The sequence below is a fragment of the Schistocerca americana genome, chromosome 1 (genome assembly GCF_021461395.2).
Source record: "Schistocerca americana isolate TAMUIC-IGC-003095 chromosome 1, iqSchAmer2.1, whole genome shotgun sequence".
Taxonomy (NCBI): Eukaryota; Metazoa; Arthropoda; class Insecta; order Orthoptera; family Acrididae; genus Schistocerca; species Schistocerca americana.
Window position 1 is genome coordinate 1,138,270,442 of NC_060119.1, and position 11,640 is coordinate 1,138,282,081.

At 41.7% G+C, this 11,640-nt stretch overlaps 1 non-coding gene across 1 annotated transcript; it reads right to left on the bottom strand.

Moving 5' to 3' along the window:
* Positions 1 to 360: 360 nt before the first annotated feature.
* Positions 361 to 435, bottom strand: Trnaa-ugc. The gene has a single exon. It is a non-coding gene; the product is annotated as a tRNA-Ala (tRNA).
* Positions 436 to 11,640: the final 11,205 nt, after the last annotated feature.

Here is an 11,640-nt window from a genome sequence, read left to right on the forward strand (position 1 = left end):
CCTAAGGCGATTTTCTCTATGCTGCCAACATTACACAACTGTTGTGCGTTTTCTCCTTCAAGACAACTCTCAGCCACATTATACAGGGGCAATGAAGATGCTCCTCCGTCGTTTTCAATTGGAAATGTTTGATTACCCACAATACTGCCCGTAATTGTCTCCCTCTAAATTTCATCTCTGCTCACATGAACCGCTGGCTATGAAAACATTTTGGCACAGACAACGAGCTGTTGGCCAGTGTAGAGAATTGGCGGAAAGTACTGGCGGCTGCCTTCTATAACGAGTGAAATGATAATTAAATCAAGACCCGAAGCTGTCGACAGGTGTTGATATACATCAACGGAGACACTTGAAAATGTGTGCCCCGACCGGGACTCGAACCCGGGATCTCCTGCTTGCACAGCAGTCACTCTATCCATCTGAGCCACCAAGGGCGCAGAGGATGGTGCGACTGCAGGGATTTATCCCTTGCACTCTCCCCGTGAGACCCACATTCCCAACTTAATGGCAGCACACTACATTCGTAGTGCCCGTGCCCATTACACTCATTACTCGTGGCAGACAATCTTATTGAGTCCAGTAAGAGTTCGGGCAATACGTGTGCATTCAGCACAGAAGAAGAAGGTCAATGGCTGGTTAACCTTAACTATATGAAGATGGTATCTGTTCTTTCGGAGATATATATATGTATATATATGAGAGAGAGAGAGAGAGAGAGAGAGAGAAAATCTGCGTGCCCTACACAGCTAATGAGCCTGCTCCCTCTCGTTTCCCGGTACCTCTCCATTACCTTTTATTATTGTCAATCCGGGCAGAATGAAGCTTCTCAAAGTTGTCTCGTGAGATACATATGTGTACAGTGCGAACACAGAATGAAAGATAAAAGCTGCACACTTCCACCAAAAAAGTTGGCAGAGTTACTAAGGGTCGCTAAGACAGGAGCTCAGTTATGATTACTGGACTGCTAGAAGACTAGGAAACATCCCTTCAATCCATCAGGTACTAGTAATTTCTCGATCTGTGTATGCAGGGGAGATTAATCTGATTCGAGCTACGATACCTGTCGACACATTAATGGCAAACGAATTTCGTCTTCACAAAACCTAACACAGCGATGTCATTTAACTAGGGCGTTAATGATTCACAAATACCGTCAGTCATGTCGCGCAAAAATTTAGAGTAACATTGTGCAGAGATGTGAAATGGAATGGCCACGTAGGCACAATGGAAGGATAATATTCATGGGTAGGATACGTAAAAACTGCACTCTGTCTGTAAAAGAGACAGCATAAAAAACCCTTGTACAACCCACTTCGGACTAACAGGGAATATCGAGCGTTTCCGTAGAAGAGTACTGAGAATAGTGACTGGCCTGACTAGTGCGTAAGAAAAATGTTAAAAGCATTTATCTGGCAGACCATAAACCTAGGACTTTTCGTTAATGTTCCCCATACACGTAGAGAACTCTCAGCAACTGTTTCATCCAGTCCTTACAATGACAGTGTATCTCATTATTTGATTAATAATAGATCCAACCACTGATTCACAATAGAGGGCAAATTACAAATCTAATGACCGCAATTGCAGGTCGATTGCGTGAATATTGAATGCTTCACAAAACTTAATGTGCAAAGTTCCACCATCATTACAGTTTTGCTCGGTATTCTCGACATACTGATGGGTTGCTTAGGTACTGCACTATCAGATAGTGAGGTCAAAGTGATTTTAAGACCCGCCAAGCACATTGTTTAAGAAAGTCACAAGATGGTATAGATTGTTTTAAAAACAGAGAGCCGGCCGCTGGTGGCCGAGCGGTCCTAGGCGCTTCTGTCTGGAAACGCGCGACCGCTACGGTCGCAAGTTCGAATCCTGCCTAGGGCATGGATGTGTGTGATGTCCTTAGTTTGGTTAGGTTTAAGTAGTTCTAAGTTCTAGGGGACTGATGACCTCAGATGTTAAGTCCCATAGTGCTCAGAGCCATTTGAACCAACTAAGAAACTTCAATAGATGATACAATAAAAAGTCGCCTCTGCCAGACACTTCACAGTTATTCTCAGAATATAAATGTGTTTATATATTAAAATCACTGTATTTTAATTTGGCTTCAGTGAGATGTGGAGATATCTTACGTAGATAATAAAACTGCTTGCCCAGTATTGTCCAATGGTTTTATACAGGGTGAAAAGTATTTAAACCGACACTCTGGGAGGTTGTAGGGGACATCAAAACAAATATTTTTCCCTAATGTCATTTTTTTCCTATGAGGATTATTTAAACAGGTGGACGCCGTATTACGCTCTTCAGTTGTTAGAGGCCGTATTACGATCTTCACTTGTTAGAGAGTGTATTACGCTCTTCAGTTGTAGGCAACTGCTGTCCTCCAATGTAGTAGTGCATTGTCTCTGTTTACTAATGGAGCGATACACCTGGAGTGAGTACACTGATATGGTTGGTGCGTACTACGTAGCGCACTACAACGGACGAGCTGCACAGCGGGTTTGTCAAAAACAATATCCTAACCGCCGTATCCCGCATCATACGACCTTTGCTGCTGTGTACCAACGTCTGCGTCAGACCGGGTCATTTAGCAGATTACCTGGACATGGACGCCGTCGCACGGTAAGAACGCTCCAATTTGAGGAAGCTGTCTTGCAGCATGTGGAGCGGGATCCTTCAATCAGTACTCGTGCAATTGCACGCAACATGGTGAGGCGTAGCGCCGTATACCGATCCTACCTTGGAGGCGGTTAAGTGGGAGATGTGTCTCAGAGCTGGATGGTGACGGATGGTGACGCGAGACTGGACGCGCACGTAGTTATGTATCAGCCGATAGAGGACAATATTGGAGAGGGGACTGATTTAGTTTCGATTGTGCCCACTAGAGTGCACTAAAGTAATAGAACGTTTTTCATAAACTGTTCTAGTATTTTCATAAAGTGTTATTATGTCTTTTTGTGTATGTAAAATGTTATAAATGTGTTTTAGCAGTATGAATGATGCGTGAGTGTGGTTTAAGGTTAATATGAAGATAATTGTTTAACGATTTATGTAGTAGGATTTAGTGTGGGAACATTTCGAAGAAGTATGGATATGGACAAACGGGATTTTTGTAGAATAGATTTGTAAACTAAGTTTATGGTAAAGGGAAAATTAATTCAGGTATAAATAACAATACTAAATAACTTTATGCATAAGCAAAACTTCAGCATATTAGATAATTACGTCGGTAAAAAGTGCAGTCGTTAGGTTTACTATTTTGCGATTGGTTATTGATGAAAAGCGCGGACTGACGCGAGAAAGTATTGTTTTGTTATTGGCTGTTGAGTAAACTGACCAATGGTAAAGCAATATTCTTCGCGCGCCTTTCTCTGCTGGAAAAGAAGACAGAGTATTCTAGCCATGAAACAGATCGGACGTGTGTAGTAGTAGTAGTTCCGATAGGAATGATAAGTTGCCGTATCTAGCAGTGTTTCATACATCAAAAGTGTTGGAAAGTGACGGCATAATTATTCCGACATATGTGTAGAAATTTCGGAATTTTTAAGTGAATTTTGTGACGAGAAAAGACATAAATTCCGCGTGGCGTATTGAGAAGGTCGGTGGCTAAAAACTGTGACTTCATTAGGTACCGAAAGACTTAATATCTGGCGAGCATTATCAATAAAAAAAAAAATCAGAATTTTTGTAGCTATTACGTTTTCGGGAAATGCAACACCATAAACTTGCTAACGCGAGTGAAAGGGATTATGAGTGACTGTGTTAAGACTAGCACGGGCTTGGCAGAGATACTTGTTTACCTAAGTTTCAGAATATATTAATTGAGGACAAAATTTCCAACCTTTCATTTGTGTGAAAACTTTTTCCCGAAACGTAGATTAGTGACTTAAATTGCAGCCTGGTTCACGTCGAAATACAGTAGTTTTTACTCAGCTTTCCTACTGATGATCTGCTGAGACAATGTTCACAGGTAGGTGCAGGTTCGTCGTAAAGGGACGGAAAAAACCGCGTCGCCGCAATGGGGACGAATCAGACGAATGTAAGAGCAGTCCTTTGTGAGCAGTTGTTATGTCCTTTCACTCACAGCGTGTCCACAACCTAGAACCAGTTGATTATCCACCCAGAGCACAGAGCACAGTTTTCATCCTTCATTTCCATCCTCTGTGTTGTTTACCGATGAAGCAACGTTCGGGCGTGATGGAGTCTTCAACATGCACAATTCGCATGTTTGGAGTGAGGATAACCCACATTACACAGTTACTAGCGCTCATCAAGTTCGGTTCTTCGTTAATGTGTGGGTCGGTTTTGTTGGGGACTGTTTAATTTGACCGTATCTGCTACCTAGGCCATTAAATGGCAGGCACTATTACAATTTCTCGCCAGAGCATTGCCAGAATTGCTGGAAGACGTCCCGCTCCCTAAAGACAACGCATGTCGTTCCAACATGACGGGGCACATTTCAGTCGTCGTGTGCGTCGAGTCCTGGACCGACGGTTCCCAGAAACATGAATTGGCAGAGATGGTCCTGTACCATGGCCTGCTCGATCCCCAGATATGTCCCCTCTGGACTTTTTTGTGTGGGGAGAGATGCGCAACCTTGTTTACGCAACTCCTGTCGCATCAGAAGAGGATCTGGTTGCCCAGATAGTAGCAGCAGCAGGAACAATTCAGGATACTCCTGGGGTTTTTGCCCGTGTCAGACAGAACATGAGCCGACGGTGTAACCTTTGTTTACGTGTCAATGGAGGCATTTTTGAAAATGTACTGTAATTGAAATTGGGTTGTGTTAATGTGTTAACTCTTGGTCATAAAAAAAATGGAAAAGTGTTCGTTGGTTTAATTAATTTGTCGCCAGAGAAATCTTCTTCTACCGGTTTAAATACTCCTCATAGGAAACAATGACACTAGGGAAAAATATTTGTTTTGATGTCCCCTACAGCCTCCCAGAGTTTGTCGGTTTAAATACTTTTCACTCTGTAAAATTACGCACTCTCATAGCCATCATGTTCTGTCTGCTTGCAGGTTCCTGACACCATTGCTGCCCCCATCTCATCCTCTCCCAGGCTAACTGCTTCTTAGTCTAGTATCTTCCTCTTTTCACTTCGTCCGGCATATTTATTTTTCTCCTTCGTATTTCGTTCCGCTCTTCCACAGTACCTTCGATAGCTGTTGCCAGAATTCCTTTTCCTTGCAATGTATATCCCACCCAGGTGGCTTCCCTTCTGTTAATCGGGTTTGGGAGAGTTCTTTGTTTCTGCACTCCATCCATTACTTCACCGTTTGCCACTTTACCCAACTATTTTATTTCCTCCATTCTCCTCTGAATTCACAAGGCCAGTGCTTCAATTTTATCTCTTTCTTTCTTCTATAACGTCCAGCTTTATCAGCCGTACAGGAAAAACACATCACACGGAACGTTTGACAAACCTTTTCCTTAACTCTATCCACAATTTTCAGCTTAAGAACATTTATTTTTCTGGAAAGCTTGCTTTGCCATTGCAGTTCTTGTCCAGATATTGGTTAGCATTTGCACTGTGCAACCTTCCGTTGTTTTCCTTTTCGTATCTCTTTTGCCATTTAGACTCATGAGCTCAATTTTCTTAGAGCTCATTTTCAATTCGTACTCCTATAATCCTTTTTCAAGTATGGATGGGTTTCTTCGAAGGGTTATTGTTTTATCTCGAAGCAGAACCAAGTCACCAGCAAATGTGACGCAGTTGATGAGGCCTCCTATGGATACGCACCAATTCTATACGAAAGTCTATGAGCAGGACGTTTCTGAATTCTGGATGTTTTTTATTCGTTTCGTTTTGTGTTCGCTGTTGAATTAATTGAACATAGACCAATATCTATGTCTGTAGTAACTCGCGTTCACACACTGCTCCATATTCATACAAGCATTTTAACAACAGTAACACTGTCATTAGGAAGAACAATTTAAAATACAAATCAAATGCTCAAAAGACTTCCATTCAAATCAATTCAAAATATGCTTTCAGCTGCCGTTAACTATTTGTGTTTGAGACTGAGCAACGGGAATGTAATAAAGAACCATAGAAAACTACCAACGTTGGGGCAGTAGAATTTTCATTGAAACAAATTATTGTTCGTAAAATTACATTTTCAATGAGAGGTGATCATAAAACCACTGTTGTGGTAGAAGCTGACACGACTGTCACTGGTTACACCATCGTCGATACAGCCTGACCCGTACTCTTTAGATCGAATATTCTTGCTGCTCTTTCACGACTCGTTCATGTCTACTAAAGCAATGTCGTTACTTTGATAAAGTGGCTGGGTATCGATCAGGGACTCCACATTACTTTAGCTGGATTACGACATAAACAGATAAGGACATGCACGTCCGACGATTTTCGTAGGTAGTGTTCAATTTTCTGACTCTTCCTCAATGTATTATGCCTCACTCCCTCCCATTTATCAAATGCAGTTAATTTACTTACGACGAAGATATTACACAGCAGAAACACCCTTATGGCGGAAAGATTTCATTTCTTAACTCGATATACCTCGCTGTTTTTATGCCAGGCAGTAGCTTAGGTTATGTCGTACAGAGGCGACCCACTATGTTAGCGCTTGGGAATCCACACTCAATTATTCAATCAACCCATATTAAAGTGAAAAATTCCCCTTATGACTGACGTAGTACTGTTGGACTATTTTCAGCAGATTTTTACAGAAAGTGGATTTTGTTTGACGGCTGTGTTGTTGGAAAAGTATAGAACTGAGTTGGAGACGGATGAGAGAATGGATTGGCCTATTCAAAAAATCGCCCCAGAATCCACCTTAAGAAGTTCAGGGAACTCAAGGAAATGGTGAAAATCGTGTTTATAATGTAGTTATCGAATCGGATTGAAAAGGGTTAAAGGGCTAAAAAAATACGAAACAAAAATTACTACAACAAATAGAAAACAAACAGAATGTTATCGTGCATTGATCCAAACGATTTCTTTTTATCAGGTGATTAAGAAACTGAAATTGTCTTGGCAGAGTATTACGACCGATATTGATGTATCTTTATCGATGTTTTAACCAACTAATGGTAGCTGAAACATCGTCTTTTAAGTAAAACTTCTTATCAGAATCAATTAATTTTGACCTCTTAGTACGATTGAAATTCAGTACATCGATTGCTTCAAAAGGTTTTTCTGAATAAACGTCAAAATTAAGCTATCCCTCACAAAATCTACTACGTCTATCTGAATAAGAGTTCGTTCTGACTTCCAGTACGATTAGTAACACCGGTAATTTATTCACTCTACGTCACTAATCGGTACTTTCCGTTCACTGTAAGCTTGCCGTAACCACATTAACTATGTAATAAACTGACTCATTCCACATCAAATTGAGACATCGGAGATAGATATTGTGTTCTTTGGAACATGTAAATAAGTGACTGACTAACTTGCACAGTGTGGCTAAGTGACACATGGTTATGTTATATTTTATAATGGTTTCTTAGTATTCCAAAAACTGTTAATGTATTACAGTTGAACAAATTATATTCAAGGTAGCTGTGGACAGGTTACTAGTAACGTACCTGACATACACCAGGAGTTCAATGGCGTACCAAACGCAAAAAGAAGTGATAAATGCAGACGGAGGTCTTTAGCTGTATTCGCCTGTGTTTCAGCTACTTGGGCGTCAATGAAGTTCCATCTTCCCTGACAGCGAAACTCATCTGCAATCTTGAATGAAATATAGCACAGCCTGACATGTATCATTTCGCTTATCATTCGACACGGGAGAGTACCCCAGAGTGTAGGATTTTAAATGAGAATCTAGAAGTTATCGGGATCGATTTCGACTGTGTTCTTCATACACAGCCTCCAAAAAGGACCTGGACCAGATAAAAGGATTTTCGACATTTCGTACCAAAGTAATCTAAACAGCATATGAATGATTAGAAAACTATCCGAAACGAGTCCGAACACCAGGAAATGAACACCAGGAAATATTTCTCAAACTGAAGGCAGGACACAACTTGTCACTTTCGTACGTGCTTATGTTCTTAATAACAATAAGCAATCCATTGCGCTGAAAACAGACATAATCCCTACTAGTGGATGAAGCCCATAACTCATATGCAGTAATCCATCTTACTACAAATAGACTTGATATAAATTAACGCTTCTGAATAGGTCGGCGAAGAAATTGCCAAGCCATAAGAGTTATTGCATGTTATATGTTTGGTTAAACTAGCCGGCCGGGGTGGCCGAGCGGTTCTAGGCGCTACAGTCTGGAACCGCGCGACCGCTACGGTCGCAGGTTCGAATCCTGCCTCGGGCATGGATGTGTGTAATGTCCTTAGGTTAGTTAGGTTTAAGTAGTTCTAAGTTCTAGGGGACTGATGACCTCAGACGTTGAGTCCCATAGTGCTCAGAGCCATATGAACCATTTGAAAGAAACGAAGTAAAATAGAATAATACAAACAATTTACATACCAGGCGCTATTTTCTGGAGGTGTATGTGGAGCTATTTGTATCCATTACGCAGTTCATTCGAAAACGGAACAAAATGGTTCAAATCGCTCTGAGCACTGTGGGACTTAACATCTGAGGTCATCAGCCCACTAGAACTACTTAAACCTAACTAACCTAACGACATCACACACATCCATGCCCGAGGCAGGATTCGAACCTGCGACCGTAGCGATCGCGCGGTTCCAGACTGAAGTGCCTGGAATCGCTAGGCCACAACGGCCGGCAAATCTTAACAGCTGACATGATCATACCTATCATAATTCAGCTGAGGGTAACCACTTTCTTCCATCTACTCCTTCAGTTTGTCAAAAATAGTTTAAGCGATGGAATGAATCTCTGTTGATTCGCCCAGCGGAGAACTTAACTTAGACGCTGAAATTTGACACATGGAACAGGTTCCGCACGAATTACCAAAGAGCAACGGCGGGGAAGTGAGGAATATTACACTGGTATCGCACAAATCATACACTAACAGTCTTGGTTATTTTACAGTACACGATGATTCAGTTATGTTGTTTACCTCAAAAATTTCTGAAACCGCTTAATATATCGCAATTTTGATTTCACCCATATGAAAATTGTAAGAAAGGTCTCACTTAACGAGGCTTAATCTCTTTTCACAGCTATGTCAGTATCAACGTCGCTTTTTCAAACAGAGCTTCACTAATTTCTGCTACTGTTATCCTAGTTCTAAAAGAGATGAGCACAAAGGCGTTTCATTCTTCAATAGCCGGTTAGTAGTTTCAGAGAAATGACAGTAATCAGAACCTAAGATTTATCTGTTGGGAACGAGAAACCGATTGCTGTCTTATGCGATATCATACTCTAATTCGGATATAAGGACGGAAAAGTGTGTTGCACCACTGCGATACTGGTGCAAAAGGTGCGCATACGAAATATAGCTATCTTTCCGTCTGTGTCGTTCTTGGTGGTTAGTTTGAAAAAGTAAATGTGTATCGCAAAGTAAGAGAAACTGTGTAATCTGCTTCTTTAAGGGGAATATAGAAGCAACGTTAATAGATGAGTTTTTCGCACAAAGATTTCCGACAGCCGTTGCACAACAAGAATGTCAGCTAGGCGAATGTGTAAAAGATTATCAGAAGGGCAATGGAGTACTATGCAGAAGGTAAGGAGCTGCACATAACCACATATTAGCTACAGAGAAATTAACCAGCGGGACTGCAGAAGACGCGTGGAATTCTGCCGCTCGAGAACCTGGAGAACAGGTTGCTTCTTCCACAAATGCTCTTTGCTGATAAAGCTACCTCAACAACTCATGGAAGCTGAATACAAGAAACAGGCATTACCGCACAGCTGACAAAGAATTCGCACTGGCTGAAACACGTCGAACATTGAGGGCCAGTGGAGTGTGTGAGTGTTTGATGCGGTATTAGTGGAGACTGTGTCTCTGATGTTTCTTCATTGAACTAACCTTAACGATTAAAGGATACGCCTAACATCTCACCGAAGGACTGCAGGCACATACGTAAATGCAGATGCAGATACTGTACCAGCACTATGGGTGCCCGGACCACTACAAGCTCTTATTTGCTGAATGCTGATGGTAGAACGGAGTAGAATTCGCATGCTGATTATGTGTTGTGGAAATTTTCTGTGTTTTTTTTTTTTTGCTGTAAAATTCTCTTTGTTCATTTAGCATTCGTTCTGGGTGCTTAGTCGTGCGAGTATAGATTTGTAATACTTCTAGAATATCCATTAATTGGCCTTTGGAGACGATAAACAAAATAATGAGATTTCTCTCGATATTTCGCTTTCGTAACAGAACAGGCTCTGGAGAACGAGTAAACTCCCACTTAGCCATGTCTCCTGCGCATTCCACTGGCGAGAGATGTGGTGATCCTGTTGGCCAGGGCAGTTATTGTACACAACGACCAGCACATCGCAGCGTAGCAGTCATAGGTGGACATGACCTGTTGAAAAAGCACATCACTCCTTCTATCGAAGAAATAACAATGTAGTGGGCACTGGTTACTTTACCCTGTAGAAACGCCAAATGTGACCACACCATGAAGCCTGGAACGGGGTCTGCGTGTCGTGGGCGAAGGAATGTTGGAACAGGCAGCTCTCCAGCTTCACACCGTACGCGTCTACGTCGACCATTCACATGCAGTCAGGACGCACTGTCATCACTGAAGACAACAGAGCGCCATTTCACTCTATGATCGCCGGCCGAAGTGGCCGTGCGGTTAAAGGCGCTGCAGTCTGGAACCGCAAGACCGCTACGGTCGCAGGTTCAAATCCTGCCTCGGGCATGGATGTTTGTGATGTCCTTAGGTTAGTTAGGTTTAACTAGTTCTAAGTTCTAGGGGACTAATGACCTCAGCAGTTGAGTCCCATAGTGCTCAGAGCCATTTGAACCACTCTATGATCAGCTGTTTCACGGCACCAGAGTAGCCGTGTCGCGGTGGGAGACTGGCGAGGGACACACGAGATCTCTGTCGTGTACCAGGAGACAGTTCCCAATGGTCCCTGATGAAACAGCAAATGCAAGATGTACAGTCGTACTCAAAAGTATCCGAACGACCTGAATTGCATTTCGCCTGATTCGCATGCAACCGGCATAACGCAGCTGTCTAGCGGGTCCTCTAATCGCTCCTTGGTACAGTTGTTTGACTATTGAAAATGGCTCCAACAAGTCACCACTAGAAAACACTGCTCTGTATCGCAATAACTCATGATGTAAAGTAATACCACGATACTGCAAATATCAGAGAACACCTTATCACAGATAAGACTGTCCTTAAGGCTTGTAAGCTCACATTTATTACAATAAATGACAAACCTGAAATGTTACCACTCTCATTATTACGTCAGATAGATAATGCACGTGATAAGGTCGTCGTATTCATGATTTCCTCTTCAAAGTAACATACAGTACTTATTATTTAACACAAAATGATAAAAATTTAATTTATCCACGAGCAGCTAGTTGAGAACATGTGTGAACTTCAAATGACACGACGAACCGTCTCGTTCTGCATATGTGATTACATTAGATTAGATTAATTCTTGTTCCATAGATCATGAATACGACATTTTGTAATGATGTGGAATGTGTCATTTTAAATGAAAGATTTCTTTACATATCATGATTCAATTTCTTTACAACAAGTTTTTACAC